Below are 20,054 nucleotides of genomic sequence, written 5' to 3'. Positions count from 1 at the left end.
ATAAAAGAGTTATTCTATTTTAAAGAGCGTACGAATACTTTTTCACCCACTGTATACACAAATTGCCAAAACTTCTTATTAAATTCTCAGGTTTAGTGCCTTGTACGTTTAGTATTAGATCAGCGGATACTGTCTCGCTTATGAAATAGCAAAAATGGCTGAAACATTAACCCAGGATCTTCTGTGCAGAAGCAACAGAGGTCGTGTCAAGTATCGACGAATGCGCCGTTGCAACTCGCGCGAGAGCCAGCGAAATAAAGTCAGCGGAATATAATCGAGAGGAGCGGTTCGTGAAATATCTATTGTATCCTTCGATTTCATTGGACTGGAATGTTTCATATCGTGCGGCGGCGATAGAAGCGTAATGGACGCCGGCGAGTTCGAGAGCTGCCGACGAAATTAATTACCCGAAGAAGCTCTCTCGCGGAAGATAAATGAAACGGCTCGTTGATTATCGCGCGGCGATGGATCCTCCGACATGAAGGATTAGAAAATGGCGGCTGAAAAGGTAGGTTTTCCGCGAATTAGGAAAGACGCGCACACGGTCTCTCCTATATTTAAATAATTTCCCGCGGGATTCGATTCGAATCCGAAGCGACAGATCATATTTTATCTTCGTGCAGTCCTGGCGTGGATTTACGCCCACGTTCGCGAGCGTGTTGATCTTATTCACCTAAAAATAGATCTCCCCTGCCGCGCGAATCGCATATAGGAGCATCGCCGATTAATAACCAACTGTCACTGCGTTTTCCAGCCGACTTTTTAATCGTGGCCCGGACATGATTGATCATATTTGAGATCCTCGACGATCTTCCCCGCGTAATGAAATACAAACTCCCGGCAGATCATTATTTCCTGAGCAATAAAAAGCTTTTTATCTGAACTCGAATTACCGGGAAATCCGAAGGGAAGGATTTATTTGATTGCAATTATATTTCCATTTTCTCTCTCCAGACAATGAGTTTATTTATTTGTCTATGATTTTGTCTGCGATTTTGTTTTCATAAAATGACATTTTTCTTGGTCAACTAACGTGTTTGGGGTAGGTCGTACCGATTCCTTAATTTTCTCGCCCCTAACGAAATTCATTTACAGGAACTAATGAGGCTCTTTGTGCAACTGAGAATTCTGTACGTGTGTCTCGTTCGAAGTAATTTCTGGCAGTAGTTGAACGGTCGCAGGCGCAGTATTTAAGCAAACAGCTCCACGGAAATGGGAATATTGGGACAATTAATTTTCTAGGGAGCTGGCTCGTCAGTCGAACTACGGTTCTCCAAACGGTATTTAAATTTGTGAAGGGTTCCGAGCCCCTTAACCTTCCCTGAGATTTCGCAATGTCTTATTAATTGCTGCGCGCTCCATTGAACGACCATAAATATCAATATTCGTAATGAATTCAATTTCATATTAAATCATACAAAAGTACATCGAATAATATTTGACAAAAATTAGAATTAAGAAATTCATTTTGCGAAACGTGATGAATTCGCAGATATCTCGGATATTCGCAGGTGTTCGAAATTTGCAGACTGGTTTGTCGGTGTTATCTAATTAGGTTCCGGGCAGGAGTTCTTTCAACATTTCCAGTAAGCCAATAGCAGGCTCTCAATCTCCCCACGGCACGATGTCAAAGTAAAATAAGCTTGGCTCGGCGGGGAGACTCTATTTCTCTTTTTTTCTTCAGAACGAAGACGCTCCAAAGAGTAGTGCATGGTTTTATTTGCATATACCTTTTCCGAAGTCTCTCCTGTTTCTCGTTTGATCTCCAAGAATTGTTCGATGTACTGTATAATATCGAATGGAAATCGCGCGGCCATAGTTTCCCTTTGACGTGTCGACGTGACGGCGCGGCGCCGAGCAATTTTGCGTAAGGAAAAAACAGCTCGAGCCAAAACGCGAATGTTTGTTTTAAATATACTGCTTCTCCGAAATTTCTTACGTGCTCATTTCCAAGATTTAGGTAAGTTTCGATTATAGTTTGTGTGGGGAAAGGTGAATTACATAAAAATATGGACAATTAAAAAATTTGTACAGAAACTATTTTACACAATTTTCGAAGGCTCCGTGGCAAGTTTGAATAATTCTCCATCAGAGGGTGTGAAAATAATCGCTTATTCTACGCGAACGAACGCGCGGAGAGGTAAGAAATATGTCTGGATTACTAATGGCGGACGTTTCAAAGCGGCCACCGCAGCTCGACGCGATTTTTAAGGGGCTCCGCGACAGGGTGAATGGCAAAATAGCAAGACCCTCGGAGAAGGTAGCGTCAACAGGGCTGTGTTTACCGTTATCGGCGCGATTACTTCGCTTTCTGCTTTGCAATGCAGAATACGCCGCAACAGAAGAACCTCCTCCTGCATCGGGGATTGTCGACAATTTACGATTTTGGATGTCGAGTGTGGCGGCCTGGCATCAGAGCCGAGCTGAGATGGCAAAACGAGAAGTGGGCGGGGTCCCGGACCGTGAACGTGAACGTATACACTCTGATTTGAAAAATTCAGAGTCCGATCGCACAGATCGCTTTCGAATTCACCCGTAATTTTGAATTGAACCTGCTGCAATTTGGAAACCTCGCACCGCCGGAAATATGAAGATCAAGTAGTCGTAGCATACGAATCAGCTGATACATTCGATATTCGGGGACGAACCGATCGGAAAAACTTTTTCTGCTGCGTTATACTGAAAATGCACCATCAAAAATTTTTCTTTATCGAGATTGTCGAGGTGCATTCATGGGCAGTTTAATCAATTATTTTCAAACTTTCAAAGCAAGTAATTCAAACCTAAATTAATATCGTAAAACGTGCAAATACGAGAACTTTCCAAATGCTTCTCGAGAGATCACTTGTGCCCGAGACTTCCAAAGCAGATATCCAATTCGGGGTCTGGAAGCCCTTCGTCAAAAACGGCGAGCTTAATTAAATGCACCATTTCCGCCCGTAAAATCAATATTTAATTCCACTGTACAGTTAAACACGATCGAATAAAATGTTAAATAAATATACGAAAAGACAGTTCTCACGAATGTACTGGGATTACAAAATTTTTCTTACCCTCGGGAGAGTACTCTGTTCGAGTATTCGTCCCTATAGTTTTCTCGCTTTACTTTTTCGGTGATAGAAAAGTTCGTTCCTTTAACGAGAAACATACACAGAACCGCAGACGATGGGAACCAATAAAAAAAAAAAAAGAATAGTCCACGAACCGAACCCATGGTTTGAAAGGAAATTAATCTTCTCTGTTCTTGACGCAGACGGCAGAAGATTAAACTTTCGCGAAGTTACTTGCGAAGGACGAATCAAGAGACTGTTTCCTCGGCGAACTTTCCACCTCTCTCTCTCTTTCTCTCTCTCTCCCTCTTCTCACCCTCCACGTAGTGCATTGTAGTAGTTTTTGCCGGGTGAACTTCAGAGGCACCCTTGTTTCTCCGTTTATTCATTACGCCATTACTAGACAGCAGCGGTCCGTGCATACTTCGGATAATAGTTGTTGCGCTTTGAAAAAAAGCGAGTCGAGCTCGCCAATTATGACTCCGAATGCTTCTTTTCCACCGTGGAAAAAGCAATCACACGAATAATGAACGATAAACAACGCCGGAACGTTACATTTCCATTTTATACCAAGGGAAGGAACTTTTTTAACGAATGATATTCATTGTCTGACCGAGTATGTGCTCGCGCGTCGGTCGTAATTATGCATATTAAATTTTCATTTCTTCATTCAGGCTTAGAATTTTAGATCTCGTAAGCAACTACCATATTTATTTAATTTGCTAGTGAATTTAGGGACACGCGAATTCACCGCGAATCGGTCGAATTTGCACAAATTGCTGCTAAGTGACGATACGAGTGAACGTGTACAATTCTACCGTTCGTTATTCACCAGAATAGCTTCGAAAGTAAAGCTGATTCTTCGTTCGCAGAGTTCGTTGATGCCAGCGCAGACGTGAAATCGTGACATCTGATCAACGACTCGGAATTCATTGTTCCCGTCGGTCGCATCGGCTGATCGAAAGCCACGCAATGTCTTTCAGACATTCCGGGCGCTCATCGATCAAACAGGTGAAGTGCGCCATTCAAGTCGTTAAACGTTCCAAATTCTAGAGATCGACATTTTCCCGTTAGCGCGGCGCGGCGCTGCGCGGCTCTCGTTCAATTAACTCGCACTTTGCCCGTCAATGGGCGAATCAATCGGCTGAATGTCTCCACTGAAAGCCCCCCGCCCCAGTTCCCGCCACTCCGCCGAGCGGGTATAAAGTTGCCCGTTCCCCGTAATTAATTGTAAGTATCCGGCTGAAGTGGTAATTACGTGTCGCAGGCGCGCGCGCTGATTATTCGCCGCGAAAAAATGAGACCATCCCCGACAGTTACGTGTTACACGCCTCCACGCTCGTTTTCATTCGGTCCCTCATTTGTCTCGTTTCGTCCCGGCCCCGTGGCTGACGCCCCTTGTGACACTATCGGTGACAGGCCACCCGAAAATAGCATAATTACAATGGTTGGAACGGAATTTTCCCGAACAGCCTAGCCGCCACCTATTCCTCTCACGTCCTCGTTGAACGGTCAATCACGAACGCTACTGTGTGACTGGACGATGTCGAAAATTTTGTTTCAGTGCCCCAGCTTAATGGATTGCGCTTTTTTACCACGCTTACACTCAGTAAAATAAGTCTCCGTACACCCTTTAAGACAGAATAACTTTTTCATAATTGTACCAAACGATCTGATTATTTGTAAGCAATTAGAAGCATTGGTTTACTAGATGATGTGCAAAAAATATTTTCTACAAATTACAATTTACAAGGTTGTATGTCAAAATAAGGAACGCACTTTTTAAAACCTTTTTATTTGGACACTTAACCATTGCTCCTAATTGCTTACAAATAATCAGATCGTTTGGTACAATTATAAAAAAGTTATTCTGTTTTAAATGGTGTACGGAGACTTATTTTACTGACAAGTAACACTACCAAACTGATACTCACTGATTTGAATGAAATTTAACGTACTCATTAAACACCGAAAAATATTAAATACGTGTTTATTTTGTTTCGGCCAAACACGCTTTTTAGCGGTAGATAGCACCCCTCAACCTCTGGAGATGGAAACGTTTGTGGCTAAGTTGTGACATTAGTACTATAAATAAAAGCGTGGAGCGCCCACGAAGATTACGTCAATATAGTTTAGCGCTCCGCGCTTGTATCTATGGTCACTAATGTCTACAAAAATTATTTTCTCCTTTTTACTGTATTTTAATATAAGCGTGGTTTTCAAAAAGTTTTTTTATATACTTTTGTGGAAGTATTTGTTGCACAATTCTATTTTTAGTGCTGGGAAGATTGAAACTTCATTCGGAAATTTTTACGAATTGAAACTTTGTGTGACGTTATTGTACAAAATGTTTTACGCACTTTAAGCCCTGAAATAATGATTAAGCTTAAACGAGTGTTCGGGTAATTAGTGGACGATTCAAGAAAAGCAGAAGCAGGACGTTTATGAGAGAAAGAGAGAGGGAGAGCACACGCCGAGGGAAAAAGCAGGCTTCGCCGATATGTATGATTTGGCCCAGAATCCCGACCGTTCGTGGCAGAAAGAAAGGGAGCAATCGAATGCATCCCCCCTGGCCTTCTTTCCCGTGCTAGCGGCCGCGCAGACAGATCCTGGGATATTTCCGTCTCCGTTCCCGCCGTCTATCGGTCTTTCTCGCTCTCCCTCTGTCCCGATACCAATATTGTTAATCTATTCGTTCGTTCTTGGCACGGGATCAGACGAAAGATTGCTACGGTCAACAGCGTAATTCAGTCGCTCGAGACGACGACGACGGCGGCGGCGGAACCTTTACGCTCACGCTAGATTTCACCCTGCTGGCCCGCGAATACACGGTGATTAGGTGAATAACAGGCGGGATGGCAAAACATCGGACTCGTTAGAGGCCCTTTCAATCACGAATGGAATCATGGAATTTCACTCGTTTCGGAAATGGTAAATACAGGCCGGTGAACAGGTCAGCGAGTTTTGTTCCTGCGAAATCACCCCCTTAATTCGCCATCTTGGCAGACGAATTTTATTTTAGTTGGGAAAAGAAGATTCTGAAGTTCATCGGTTATAGTAAGCGTCGGAAGTATTTTGTTTATGGACCGTAAAATTTTTTGGAAGGGCAGCGGAAGGGTCAGTGATTTTCATTTTGGGAAACCGCCCTCTAAATTCGCCATCTTGGCAGAGAAATTTTGTGTTGACGTGAAGAAGGACATTCTAGTGCCCATCAGTTAGTAGATGTCGGAAGTATGTTGTTTATGGACCGTAAAATTTTTTGGAACAGCTGTGGAAGGGTCAGTGATTTTCATTTTGGGAAACCATCCCCTAAATTCGCCATCTTGGCAGACTTTAGGTTTGGCTAAAGAGAGAAAGTTCTGGTGCCCATCGGATCGTAGATTTTGAAAATATAGTTTCCGGTTCATTGAATATTCGGTTTCATAATCTATTTCGATAAGATTGAATTTATTTGAAAAAATATTCCTTTTTCGAATGTATTTCTTGCAAGAGTCGTTCTTGTTCAAGTAAGCGATGACAACACGCGACGTTCTACAGCAAAGTTATTCATGCTTGTTCGACTTATCGGATCTGGATGCCAACACCCAGTTCTCGGAAGAATTCGAAAATTTACACTGGCGTGCAGCTATGTAAAGGCGACGTGCGCATCGACTTGCAAATACTGATAACACCGAGAAATTTTTCGTGAACGGAATTTCGTGAATCGAGAACACGATCTGCCATGGGTATCTCATTTTTTATGCATTGGCTTGCCAACAATTCTGGGTTGCTCGTGCATGGGTCGCATTGAGAAACAAGAATTATCCATTTCTAAGAACATTCAATTCCCTAATATAATAAAAAAAAATTGAAAAGAGAACGAGAACAAATACATTTACATTAAACGTTCCAGTAATTTGTACATCACGTCCAAACAGTTTCTACAAATTTGTTAAGAATTTCCAATGAGTGGACAACTCTTCGTGTCCGAATGAATCTCGAATTAATCGAAAACACTGGAGGGTCGCAAATACGCTTGAATTTCAATGACGCCGCTGCAAACCGGATGCACAGCGCGATAAGAAGCTCCACGATGCATTTCGTTTCTTGCTGGGGGTGTCGTTGCAACTTCGAGTGTCCCGGAAGTTCGATTACGTGTTGTTGTTTCGCGTCGCTCGTCCCACTGCGCTGGTCGCGAGTTTTTTTCCGGTTCCAATTCGCGAATCGATCTGGGTTAGACAAGAATACAGTCATACCCAGCCTCGTTTTTATCAATTTATTTTTATACCGTCCCACCCTGTATCTGTAGGTTTATTCTTTTTTCTATGACGCTGTAAGGACGTTTCACTGGCAGGGTTTTCGGTGCTCGATCAAAAATAAAAATATCCATGTATCATTTTTCATGCTTCGAATTTTCGTTTTCGCTTCACGATTTTCAGTTCTCCATTTTATCAAATTTTTTCGTATGTAAACAACAATTGTTTGCTGTTACGTGAGTTTGGCTCGACAATCTCCGTTTCCTATTTACGGAATGATTCGAAGCTTCCGGCCGGTAGAGCATGATTCAGAGCAAAAAAGAATTAGGAACAGGGTCCAGGAAACTAGCGGAGCACTCTCGCGCGAGTAAATTAAGCTCTCTTACTCTTCGCTCCTAATTACCGTGAAGTATGCGAATATGCGAAGCTAATTAACATATTTTTCGTTTTTCCCCAGCTGCATTCTTGTTTTCATCATTTCAACTCGATAAATGTCCAGATATCCAAAATTTCACGATCTTGAAAACAGTTACCTTCAGAGGCATAGTAATACTAGAGATTAAATAAAATGACTATGTCCTACGCGAACATAATTTTCGAATAAAGTAAAACTGTTAAAATTTATAGAACCTTTTAACTTAAAATTTTGCAATTCTATCAATCAACAAATACAATTTCAGCAAAAAATCCACAATCGAGGTTTTAATCATCTATCGTCCATCATATAACAATAAACGACCGCAGTAAAACGATCTACTGTAACCGCCACAAAGCTAAAAATTCGAATTCTTCCAAATCTATCGAGATATAAAAAAAAAACATTTTTTGAGAGGTGCAATTTTAATTGTAACCGCTGTGAACAAGGAAAAAGTTGGAGGGTTGGTTTTTCGGATGAATATCGTTCACCATATAACTATAAACGACCGCAGTAAAGCGATCTACTGCAACAGCCACAAAGCTAAAAATTCGAATTCTTCCTAATCTATCGAAATATTTAAAAAAAAAAAACAATTTTTCGAGAGGTGCAGTTTTAATTGTAACCGCTGTGAACAGGGAAAAAGTTAGAGGGTTGGTGTTTCGGATTGGGTAAGTTGGGGATTTCCTCCAGGATTTTGAAATTTCCGGAGAAGTGCGGGGCGTGTCGAATTTTTTTCACGAATTTTATTCACTGTATACCATCGAGAGGGGAGAATTTTGCGGGCGGAATATTTCTCCGGATAACTTCAATTTACGGTGTAACGCGCGCACAAAGCAATATGCGGGGTCAGCGGCGCGGCGGGCTCGCGAATGCTCTCGCAGTGTTTGATGTTGGCACGGTTTCCACGATCCAGGGAAACTCTTGTGTAATTAAATGCAAAAATTCGATGGAATCGTCCTGGACGCTGCGACGCGCTCGATAAGCCGATACTTATGATACCGTGCCGGCTCGGTTGTCGATATTCAAATGCGACGATCATATCACAGCTGCACTGGTCCCCCTTTTCTGCTGTTGAAATGTTCCCAAGACGAATCCCCCATTAAAGGGGTCGATTTCCTTTTACAAGCACGGTTTTTCCACGAAATAAGCCCCCGATCGATATCCTTGCGATGACACTCTCCTCTTTACAACGAAACTTAAACACGTACGATTTTATTTCACTTTAAATTTCCCTATAAATTAACCCATAAGAGTAATTTATGCAAAGATCTACAATCTGTGTGTGACAATACCACACTGAGCAAAAAATACATATTTACCTAAAAATCTGCACAGCAAAGCATTTTTGTAAATTCAATGATATCTTTATGTCGTTTGAAATACGTATCTTGGAGCTCTGAACAGAATAAAGAGTAAATTTTGTTCAGTTACAATTTCCATAAAAATCCCCTGAAAGTCGAGCGATATCACATACCACGTATAAAATAAATATTCCTGTAAACTGCGGCATAGAAACATATTTGAAACAGTACAATAAAATTTTTATATTTTTCAAAAAACATTTTTATTGACTCAAATTTTTCTACGAACAAATGTTTACATTCTCTGGGATATATTAGAAACTCCGAGACGGTTACCAAGGTTACCAACCGCATAAGAATCAACAATCTAACACGTACTGAAAACTAGCTGTGTACCTGAAAGCTTGACGAGGAAAAATATTTGCAGAAGTGCAAGCAAAATTTTACATTTTCCAAGATATATTCGACCCTTTAAAACATGAAGCAAATTTTATTGGCCGACGAGCTCCCTGAAAGAACCAGCGTCCCGACGACACGGCCCAAAAAAACGCAAACATTTGCCTGAATAAATGATTACCACGGCAAGATCCAAGAGATACTCACTAGCATTTGCACAGTAAGTTCAAGACGCAGCTGCGGTAAGTATTCCGTGTGGAGTGGTCGCAGATATGAGAGCCGGCCGCCGAGGGATGTTTGAATCCTCGAGTGGACACTTGGCGTAAGTTTTCGCGGCCGAGAACAAACTTCGCGAGTCGCGGCCGTGAAATCCGTGGTCGCGTTTCGCGGAATTACACCCTTCGGGAACCCGATGCCCGGAACTTGAATTATTAAATCGCGCAGCTCGAGTGGCTTACCCCCACTTAACATTCCCGCGGCCGCAAATAATGCACGCGAGGCCGCCGGTGGGTCAAACACCGTCAAACATTCATCCCCCACCATTCACAGGCGACGTTTAGCTGTTTGACTTTGTTAATTGGCGGGTTAGGCATTTATCGCTGGCAACCCCACTGCCTCGCACCCCTTATTCGCGAAAAAGTACAAACACCAAGATAGAGCCTTTAGCCACCGGCACTGCCTGCAGCAATTAGCGAGTTCCTGTTACGGACTGCTTGGTACTTAATTGTTGATGCTTTCGCTGAGTAGATCCGTTGTTGTTTTTCTCGTGCGGTTTGTTTGCGCGAGAAACGATAATCGCGAAGATTCTAGCACGCCGGATCGGAAAGAGATTTTTTGGTCGGGCGACCTTCATGCAGAAATTGGGTGAGTTCGCTGTTTTTTGAATTGACGATGATAATTAGAAACGTGAATGTAATTGAATGCTCTTTATCCAGAAACATAAATAATTTAGGTTGTCTGAGATTGTCTTATAAAGCTTCACTTGATGAATTGAGCATCGTGTAGTTTTGCGTGACACGATCAAGAAGTTGTTTGAAGAGACTGTGTATGTGTATCTTGTGTGACGTGTAACGTGTAAATGTACACTGCAAGCGAACGAAGAACTTGCTGAGGCTGTTAAGGAATTTCAACGAAGTTTAAAGAGTAGATAAGAAGTCTTCGTCGTTAATCTTGCTACTCATCCAGTCTATTAACTCGATGATTAATAGATCGTGGTCTAGATAACAGTCAATAATGCTTCTTGTAACTCTACGATGAATTCTTGTAGGGGGACGTCATACTTTCGATTATCTGCTTGAACAGAAATTAATTGGACGTTCGAAACTTCCAGGATTTTATTAAGTTGAAAATGAGAGGAAATTTCATGGCGACTGTCTGTATAAAAATTATACGTACAAAGTCCTTGTAACGTGCTTTGTTACCTTAAAATTTTCTACTGTAAGTGGTTGAACCAGCGAGTTGGCGAACCTAAAATGTGGATTTGAAAGTTCAAGCGCAATCTGTCAGTTGTTCGGTCGCAGGACTTGACGATAACACCCTAACTTTCTGACCTACCCGATGCCATAGGGCTTCGCTTCTAACGAACCGGCTGACAAGCCCCACTTTCTAATAACATTAGCCACCTGTCATAATTACTGTTCTCAATATGACGGCGTTAAACGAATTACGGGGTCGAGAGCTTCCTAGTTAGAAAAGTTGACTGGATTAGGCTGGAAGTAGGTTTCCATAAGCGACAAGGAATTTACTAATACTCGAACCGAACTACCATCGAATAAAATTTCATTGTTTTCTCTTGTATATAACGATATTAATAATAGCACTCCGTTTTATACCCATCTCTGTAATAATTCCGATAATGGAGAAAATAATAAAACTTTTTGCCCGTTCATAGTAATAAACATTTTCACGTAATAATATCGATAAAATGAGTCCTTGGGTTTATGGCTCTCGGAAAGATCTACTCTGGCGTTTTTTTTTTCACAGATGAACTACAACCCTGTTACATAAATGGGGGTTGGCTGGAACGATGATCACGGTACGATAAGCTGGAAAATATGTTTTTTACTTCAGCTTTTTTCTTTCAATTCTTGCATAAAATAATAAGTAAATGCAAAAATTTATTTTTCGTACAGACTACAAATTTTCGAAACCAATTGTAACCAGGAACCAAAAATAACAGTTATTCTAAGATTTTCTATGATAAAAATCATTAATAAAAAATTGATTATTATTGAAATTTAAGATAATGCACACATAATACAAAAAAAATTCGAAGAACAAAATGTTTGAAATAATCGATTTTTATACTTTTTGATTATAAATAACAGTTATTAGAGTCCAAAAAATTCGATCCTCCTCGATAACTGATATCGATAACAGTTACCGATGAGAGAAGTTCATTTCGATCACTCATAACAGTTATCAATGTGAGAAATGACGACTCAACGGAGAATAAGGACAACACAAAATCTGTTTGTTTGTCATATTAAATTCTGATTGTAGCAATTAATTTTACGAATAAAAAATTTATGAGATAATTGATTGTCTACCATTTGAAAGTTGTACTATTACTATATATATAACAACTGTACTATTATAATAACTATTACAAATTTCCTTCATCAGTAACTGTTATGAGCGATCGAAATAAATTTCTCTTATCGATAACTGTTGTGAACGATCGAAATAAATTTCTCCCGTTGATAACTGTTATAAGTGATCGAAATGAATTTGTCTCAACGGTAACATTTACCAACAAGAGAAACAAAATTTCGGTTACTTATAATCCTTATTTGTAACGAATACGATTTTAGTCGATGAAATACTCGTTATTCTATGACTTTTTTTCTTGTTGGTTATAACAGTTATGGACACTGATTGTAACTTTCACGAATGAAGGATTCCACGAATTATGTCTCTTTGAGACGGTGAAAAGAGGCAAGCGTAGTACGCGCATAAACGTTCTCAGTGAGCTAACAAGCGTAATCTAACAGGGCAAACTCGCCCCTTTGACTCGATTCAGCATCGCGCGCCGAATGTTGAAATCAGCGTGAACCGCGAAATTGACAGTGAACAGATAGCCCCTGAATTAGAAGGAATGCCGTTTCTGGACGGAAAGTTCACGGTATCGCGTACTATTATACGAGATTCCGGAGATAACTGCGGTAGATTGGTAGCGGCCACATGCGGCGCGTATCATTGGCCCTCTGCCAATGACGAAGGGGGTGGCAGCGGTAGATTTAAGTAACTAGTTCATGTTCGTTGGCGTATGTCCCTTGGATCCCTCTCTATCTCCATCTCAGTTACTATATTTCTCTCTCACTCCGGCGCCAGGATCGCGTGCGGTGGCAGCTAGACGCTTTTCTATTAATTTCCCCACCCTCCGCCCTTTCCTCAACTTTCCACCCCGTGGCAGGAAGTATTAATTTGTCGCCCCGGCTCCGCGGAGATCATAATCTTCTTACATTGTTAGTTCTTTGCGTCGCTTTTTCAAACACTTGCTGAATCTCCAGGAACTTGTCGGACATTTTTGATCAGTTGTTCAACTTTTATACGATTGGACAAGAAGAATTATTTTAACTTGGAAGTTAAACATTTCTTCCGACCTAGAATAATTACATTGTATATATTTTTTTTCATATTATGAATATGAAATTGAAGCTGATCTTTGCTTTACCGGACTCGGAATTTGTGCCTTTCTGCTATAAATTATGATGTATTTGGTACGTAATCCAGTAGATTTGTACCCGGGGCGGTTGCAGATCGGAGTTTTGATCTTGTAGGAATAATGGGTCCAGGAGTTATGTTTTCAGTGTTTTTGAAAAATGCGACCTGCTTACCGAGCAGAACCGTCGGTCCTTGCTCCAACCCCCCTCCCCCCCCCGATCTAATCACCAACCAACTAATTAATTATTATGCTGGGTAAGCAGCGCGCGACCGTCACTACAATCCAATATGGCGGCGCCCTTACCTGTCAAAAACACTGCAGATTGTTCAACTTTAAGCAAGCATAACTCCTGAACCATTGATCCTATAGGATCGAAACTTCGATCTGCAGCCGCCCCGGGTACAAATCTACTGGATTACATACCAAATACATCATAATTTATAGGAGAAAGGCACAAATGTTGAGTCCGGTAAAGTAAAGAGCAGCCTGAAATTGATATAATAGTGTAAACAATAATAGTACAGCAATATTTTTAGTGGTGACACTGAGTCACCCCCTCGACTGCTAAAGGTTAATTTTGCTATCGCTCGACTTTCGCAAGACATCCAAATCGTTTTTGTTATCGACAAGAAACCGTTCGGCAATCAGGTTTAGCATTTAAATGAACCCGGAAAATGTCCCATCGTGGATCAGTTATTCGAGCGGTTTAATTATCGAACGATTACGGGGTCGAGCCGGGGCAACGAAAAATTAAAAATGCATAATGCATTGTATAATATATCGAGCAAAAACAGAGTCGGTAATTTCAAAGAGGCGGACCCGACGTTGCTGTCGCGGCGTATCTCTGTAAAATTCAATCAAGGCCAGAAAGCGTGGTCCACAAAGTAACAGAATGCATTAGCTTTGATCCGGAATTCGGGACACGTCTTTCTGAATCTGGCTCACGTTAGACGCGCGCAAACAACTTTAAGATGCCCGGGTAAGTTGACGAAGGGATTATCATGGGGCATGGAGACGTGAAAATGGAAAATACCGAACTAGTCATTTATCCGCGGAACGTCCCATTGCAGTGGAAAATCCGAGGCGGAGTATACTAACCCCAATTCGACCTCGAGGCATCCGGAAACCGAGATAAAGCAAACCTTTACTCTGCCACAAATTGTTTACATACCATTTTCCATTTTATCTTCATCATAGTACCCTGTTAAAAAATTTGTAACAATCGTTATTGTGAAAGAGATATTTCTAAGCTTCCAAGTACATACTATTATCGCTAGTAAAAGGCGTCTTTACAAAAAAAAAAATATTATATAGCTAAATAAAAAATTTGTTATTCTCTTAATTATTTTATTAAGCTGAAGCATTAGTTTCACTGATGTGCTTAGATCTTTTTAATATGACCACTGCTTTAAATTGTGCGTATTCAGTTTTATCATAAATGCATCGAATCCGCAGTCTAGTTGTAATTTCTTTGAATTAATTTGCCTTCTCACAATGTCTCAATGATTTAAAAACAATAGCCCCTTTATCGGCTGAACTGTTAAAAGGCCATAAAGAGTCCACATTGTGTGACAACTTCCCACCGAGTATCGTCGCGTTTGTTTACCTAAAATATTTATGTTTGCCTATTCCGTAGACAGCGTTTTCTATTTATCCTATCGTGTGTAGAGCTTAACAAACTCAATATTTGCACGGGAAAATGCAACTTCGCCGCAGCAAAAGGCAAAATGGCGGTCGAAGAAGGAAGGAGGGAGGGAGTCCTGGAATCCTGCTCTAATAAATCTCAGAATCCTGAGGAGAATGATCGTAACGAGGGATTAAGGATCTCGAGCAGATGAATTCGTCCCGGCCCTTCGCGATCTCATCGGCTCGGATCCCGCGAAAATGATAATCCCCGTGGAAGAAGCGGTTTTTATCCTTCGTCCCCGTTAAATACGCTGTAAAAGTTCGTCGGGATCGTGAGCCTGGACTCGTATATCGTCGGAGGAGGATGAATCCATCAAACCCAAAGTTTTCAGGTCAGCTATTTTATGGCTGAGTTCGTTATTATATTTAGGGCGTTCTTGTTGCGAGGACCCGCTCATGCTCGTCACTCGTTCTCTTCTCTTTCGGGCCTCGCTCGTAAATAAACGGGATGATCGGCTGAAGGACTTAATTATAGTAGGAGCGCAAAAAATTCCACAGAAAAAATGTTGGACCTATGCTAGAAATAAATGTACAATAGTTCGCAGCAACGCCTCTTCTGAATCGGAAATACTTTTCGTGTATAATAAATGATACGTGGGAAATCGATTTCGAGTCTTTTTTAAATATTCGCCGTTTATTAACCGGGAAAAAATAACTCCGATAGACGAACTGTCGGTTTCCCGTTATTGATAAACCGACGGTGGTTTAACGCTCGGATAAATCCGTTGATTTAGATTACAGGTCGATAGCATAAATTGCTGAGAAGTATGAGATAAAATGAATTGAATAACTACCGCGATGGGGAACGATAAAAACGGAGAAATAAAAACGGTATAAAAATTAAAAATATGCATATACGAGGTCTCGACTGACGGTCTGCACCGCCACCGGCGTCGTACCAATTGAATTCCGAACACGATTCCGACGTATCGTTGATAAATCATTGCTCGGGCTCGCGTTCCTTGCAATTGCACCTCAGAAAACCCGATGAGAAATTTACGTCAAGTATTCAGATGGCGGAGGAATTCGACTGGTGTATGCGCTCTGCGAGACCGATTCGATTCCGATATTAATCAGTCGCGCCGTGGCGCATTTACGGGACGCATCATGCACGGAAAATTCAAATCTACAACTCCAATTAATATCAGCTCTCCTAGTTTCATACACCGACATATTTTAAAGGAACCGTAATTACGCGTTAGTAAAAATGTACTTCTTCTATAGAGAAACAATGCTAGAAAAAATTTCAAGTTCCTGGTACTAAAAATAAAATCGGGATATTGTATTTCATGTTTAATCATTTTTATGGAGTTCGAAGTGAGGTAAACATTTCGTTCATTGGCTAGAAGATTCCTCGTGCTAAAAATAAAATTGAAATATTGTAATTTATGTTTAATCATTTTTATGGAGATCGAAGTAAGGTAAACATTTCTTCCATTAGTTGATAGATTCTTTTAATTAGAAACGAGATATTAAAGCTAGGTGAAAATGTTTTTCATTGAAGAGATTCTTTTTGTTATAAATGAAAGAAAAACATTATGAATTTGTGTTTGAGATATTCGCACGTACAGTAAATGCAGACAGAGATCCGTTGTCTGGTAAGTTGAGATGTTCGACATTGATTCGATGAGGATTTTTTCTGTTTGTCGGAGTTTTTCGCGAGTCAATTTGGGTTCGGCGATAGCGCATCGCCTCTATCCTTTAATCTCTATCATGGACCAGGGAAAAAGCACTCCCGACCTATTTTTATCACGTTACTACAACGAAGACGCCCGGCATCCGGTGATCCTAATCCTTGCATAACGTGCAAAGTCTATGCACCATGCCATCGCCGGAAGGCCTGGCAAAAAGTCCAAGTATCCTGAGAGCCTCTATCGGCCGCAGAGACCGAAGCTTCGGATGTGCCACCGAAATATAAGACATAGTGGTTTCCCCCCGAGTCACGTACTGTTGTATAGGATCAGTTACACAAGGGGAACTCTTACACCCTGTACTATCCCTCTTACACCAGATTCCCTATAAAACAACACAGCGCATTCTCCGAGACGCATTTTCACATTTAATTATTTAGCGCTTCGCTGTGCCTTCAATATACTCTTTCTGGGATTCAACGACGTCCCCGTAGTAAGAATATGTGGCAAACTTTCATCTATCCAATAAAGTCATTTTAATTCTACTTGCTCCGTTCATTTTGGAAAATTGTTCTACGAATTGGCACAATGCTTACTTCAAGTACATTTCCGCATTTAAACATTTAATGAAACCTGTGCGTTCAAAATTCTCTTTCTGGGATTCAACGACGTCTCTGCGGTAAGAATATTTGGCAAACTTTCATCCTATCCAATAAAGTAATTCTATTTATTCCGTTTATTCTGGAAAATTGTTCTACAAAAATGGCACAATGTGTGTTTATTTGAGGTACATTCTCTCATTCGAGAATTAACATTTACACTCAAATAGAAAAATAGTTTGCAAAAGAATGATTCGCAAATAAAAATTGAAGACCACAAAACGTTTCGAAATCGTCTGAACATTGTAACAATCATTTTCCTTGGTAGAAAACACCGATCCCGACACGGGAGCCGACTAATTTACAAACAGCCCCCCGTTCTTCTCCCTCTAAGGGCAAAAAGCTCGCGAGCACAATAGTCATTAACGTTTCTTCCAGCATCCCTGGTCCCCGACTATTCGGTTACATGGCCGAACGAAAGTTTTTCCAGCGTTCAAAGGGATTCCGGAGGAAAGCGGATCTCGGATCCTCGGTGGAAAAAAGCGAATTAAATCGCATTAACGAGCCCGTGGAAGAAACGAAATGGCGGCGGCGGGGTCGCTACTGATCGCAAGCGTCAACTTCAAAGGCGGTGTTTGCCGAGCTCTTTCCTCTTTTCTTTCTTCTTCTATTTAGAAACCGTATCGGCTCGACTCGCGCCGCTTTTAAGGCTGACGTTCGATTTTATTTCCCTTGGCCCCGCCTTTCCGACGACTTGCTCCGAAGATATTGCCTCGTCTTCCGCTCGGTTTTCGCTCCGGCCTCGTGCGGAAATTCGTTTGTACAGAGAGCTGCGGGCCAAATCGACGCGAAAAAATGGCCTGCAAACATTCCTATATGCTTTCCGAGAGATTCTTAACGGCGAGCTCAGAAATGATTTTTCTGCTCCATCTGGTTTCGTGTTTAATACCGAAGAACCATCTTGATATTTAACTAGATTCCTGTGCATTCATGTAAAAACTCTTCTCCGCTGACTAGAGAAATGTTCTTACACCAGGAAATGTAATTCTCGATTTATTAAAATTATTAGAAGGCGAAATATATTTTTATACCTGAGCTCCACAAGCTACTAATAAACCTATATATATTCAATATTTTTGTTGAACTATTTAACGTTCAGAATATTGATCTAACGCTCGTTTAGTCTGTCATTTTTCAGGCGGGCACGTCAGGTCCGCAGCGTTGCACATTTCGCAAAATTGCTGGGGGAAAAAAACGAATCTCGAGCAGCGAATCTCTCAATTTATCTTACGGCTGTTCGATACAGCCCCGTCTCTCTCTCTGGCACACAGCCCTCGGAAAAACGTGTCGAATTGATGGACAGGACCGGCCGAATTCGCCGTTCGACACGAACATTTCTGAATCATGCATCTTGTTACACCGGGAAAATATTTGCGGAAAATATTCGTCTTGTTACGATATGGCGAGTGGGCGGCTGGTTTCCAAATATTGAAGAATTATATGAATATTTCAGCGGGGATTATAAATCCGCGGTGAAACATTGTGTTAGTCATTCCGTATTCCATTTTCGGTGACACAATCCGGAGTGAAAAAGAAGTTTATTTATTTCGCTTCGTAACAATTTTTCTGTTCAGCTTTGAGGTAGTAATTCTGTTCCCAAAATTTTGTCCAAGTAAAGTACTACTATTTTTGTCGAAATTAAACATTTTCTATTCTTTTCATTCTGAATACGTCTGATACAATGAAATGGCGCCGTTTAAGATAAACTCGGCATAAACCCTATTCCAGTAATTTCCAAAATTTATCGACCAATGTACCCATCTCGAAAACATTTGCAGACAGCAAATATAGCAACATAGCAGTCAATATAGGACTACCAGGTAATTACTACGATAACGGTGTCTGGAATCTCGGTTGCCAGAAAATCGTGACTGGTGCGCCGCCGCGCCGGTCCAGTTGCAACGAATCGGTTTCGATTTGCATGGTAGAATTATGCGCGGCGGTGCACGTAAACGAACACCGTCAGCCCCGGTGCATTTGCATCGAAATCACGTGTGCGAACTTTTATCGCGTGCGAGTTCCATCGGGGCTGATATCGAAGCGCGGAGATCATTGCATCGCGCCGATCATCATTCGTCCCCGCGTTATTAAGCGTCGAGACGCCCTCGTTAATGCATCCCGTGGAACGACGATCCGTATATTACTATCTCTGTTACGCTCATTAATACCCGCGGCCCGAGGCTCGACTTTGAAAAGTTTCGTCCTGGCTACCGATTTGCATAAGAAACACCGAGATGGAAACTGAACACGCCCGAAGCTTCTTGCCAGGTTGCTGAATCAATTAAGCCCCGGCTGATGAAAAGTCGATGCTCGCTTTTGTTGCTCTTCGACGTAAGACATTAAAACTTTTACCCCTCGCAGAAACGCGAAATCCGAACTTCCCCTCGTCGCGAAGAACGCTGGTAATCGACGCGCGAAATCGCTATTCTTCCGCTCTGAATAATTGCAAAGGAAATATTCCTTTATACATATACTGTTTCACTGTTCCTTTAATCGAAACTCGGCTTGAAGTTGGCCGTTTTGATTCGCGGATAATATCATTGCAGGATAACTAGATCGAGCCTGTCAAAATTAAATAAATGCAGTTTTTGGAATATCCTTATACAATCAAATTTCTCTAGCTCTGATAGTTTCCAGTTGATCTGAATGTATGTATTTGCAACCCCTAACTTCGGAGACCGTTTCCACCCCCTCAATACGGGCGGAGATCGATAAAAAAAATACTCGAATATTCTTGTAAGGAGTGACACGTTATCAAATATTTTCTGAGAAGTAACAGACTGCCTACTATTTCTTTTGCAAGCAAAGCCTTGCCAAACATTTTTACAGAAAATAAGATATTGTTTGAACTGTCTAACACAGGGGTTCTTAAACTGATGTAGTCCGAGGCCCCCCCTCTTGAACAATTTTTTTTTTGCGGACAATTTCTGGCTCAATAATCTCATAGGCACTACGTTATAATAAATATTCGTAAAAATGTATTTGCAGTTGAATGGAAATAATTAAATTTT

The 20,054-nt window shown here is 41.2% G+C and overlaps 1 protein-coding gene across 14 annotated transcripts in view; it reads right to left on the bottom strand.

Moving 5' to 3' along the window:
* Sk (small conductance calcium-activated potassium channel) overlaps positions 1–20,054 on the bottom strand; it is a 268,275-nt gene that overhangs the window by 67,841 nt on the left and 180,380 nt on the right. The window lies entirely within an intron of this gene.

This window comes from Lasioglossum baleicum, chromosome 12 (genome assembly GCF_051020765.1).
Source record: "Lasioglossum baleicum chromosome 12, iyLasBale1, whole genome shotgun sequence".
NCBI classification, from domain to species: Eukaryota; Metazoa; Arthropoda; class Insecta; order Hymenoptera; family Halictidae; genus Lasioglossum; species Lasioglossum baleicum.
Note: the sequence above shows the minus strand (reverse complement) of the source record. Positions and strands in the feature narration are given on the sequence as shown.